The sequence below is a fragment of the Hypomesus transpacificus genome, chromosome 14 (genome assembly GCF_021917145.1).
Source record: "Hypomesus transpacificus isolate Combined female chromosome 14, fHypTra1, whole genome shotgun sequence".
NCBI lineage: Eukaryota > Metazoa > Chordata > Actinopteri > Osmeriformes > Osmeridae > Hypomesus > Hypomesus transpacificus.
In genome coordinates, this window is record NC_061073.1 from 3,402,667 (window position 1) to 3,404,498 (window position 1,832).

A 1,832-nucleotide genomic window follows, 5' to 3' on the forward strand; every position below is an offset into this window, starting at 1 on the left:
TCTGAATCTCACAGGCAAGCGTGCGGTTAGGCATATCAGATGGAGTGGCCTCACTGCAGGTCAGTCGTTAGTTACGTCCACGAGGCATAGACTGGGATGCAAGCAAAAGAACATGGACATATCGAGGCTGTAAGGCAGATTTTCTGTGTACATGCGCAGCCTGAGTCTCTGTAAGGTCAAGAGGTCCTGCAGCGAGGCCTCTCTCTGAGCAGAATATAGTACACAGCCCAGACAGTTAGGAGACAGTAAGGCAAAACATGTACAAACTGGGACTCATGTAATTAACGACCAGTTCACCTGCTGAACGTTCTAGTGCAGGGGTGTCAAACTCCGGTCCTCGATGGCCGCTGTCATGCATGTTTTAGATGTTTCCCTGATCCAGCTCACCTGATTCTAATGAATGGTCGTTATAACAACCCATTTAATTAAATCAGGTGTGTTGGAGCAGGGAAACATCTAAAACATGCAGGACAGCGGCCCTCGAGGACCGGAGTTTGACACCCCTGTTCTAGTGTATCAGTGTACTGACCACTGAAGACCCATCAAGGAAGCGATTCTGTGCATTCTGTATCTGTACTGTCCAACTCGTGTATTTAAGCATGGCTGAGAGACAGTTTTTACTCATGCAATCAGTTTGTCTTGAACTGATTGATCCGGGTGCTCGACTAATAAACCAAAGTCAAACTCCTTTCCTTTGTCCTTGACTCCTTCCGGCATGGCTTCCTCAGAATAACCTCCTTATCAGAGGCTCTCCACATCCACAGTCTAACTGATCATGTGATTTAAATCCTTGTTCCAGATTTACCAAGGATGCGTTATTTTAGATCTTAATTGACTTAATATCTTGAGGAAGGAAAAGATTAAGGCCAAGAACTAGATCTGAAACCAAAACACAATAAAACCTAAGCTTGGCGCCATTCCAACGCGTCTTTTCTTTGCTTATTACGTAAAGTCAGAAGCAGTATGTTCCGGAAGAATGGCGCTTTGTTTGGGAAAACGGGATCACACCACACAGCGTCCTTTGATACACGGAAGCAGGCACACTCGCAAACAGCAGGTGGAAAATACTTCCTCACTCTCTGCTGATTGCCCACGCTGTGGTTAATGTGAATCTGCAGGTGGCTGAAGATGCAATGGCACGCACACACGCACGCACACAGTTAGCTGTGTACACGCACACACACACACACACACACACAAACACATCACGATTGTGCACAACTGTGCACACACCCTGCAGACAACTGTACATGCATGCAAACCCGCACACCGGCACACATTGCAGACAGCTGTACATTTGAGCGCGTACGCGCACGACTCAGACACATTCACACGCCTGAATAATAGCATCCACAAACGCGGCATTAATCAAACACACAGACACACACGCGCGCGCGACACACACACAAAACCTCCTCACGCTTATTGCACCTAGGCATTTCAGCAGGCCACATCCACTGACTGTCAGACTGAAACCCCCTTGATGAGCCCAGCCCGTGAAGCTGTGTTTTATTATGTTAACCTGCCTTCCCTCACACCACTAAGTGGGGGAGAGGACTGATTAGACATTCGCCCTCAGGGCCCAGTTAATTTCAGCTCCCTACCTCCATTTGCATTAAAAAAGTGTCCAACTCTCTACACCCCCCCCCCCCCCCCCCCCCCCGCCCGCCCCTCCCCAACCTCATTCCCCTGATTTTATTTTTCTTTTCATTTCGCAAACCCCTAGTTGCTTTCCTCGCCGAACCCATATCTCACCTGGGGGCTAAACCTGTCTCCCCTTTTTAATACGTTCCCTTAAACAATCGTATTCAAAGTGAAGCCGAGTTGTAAAG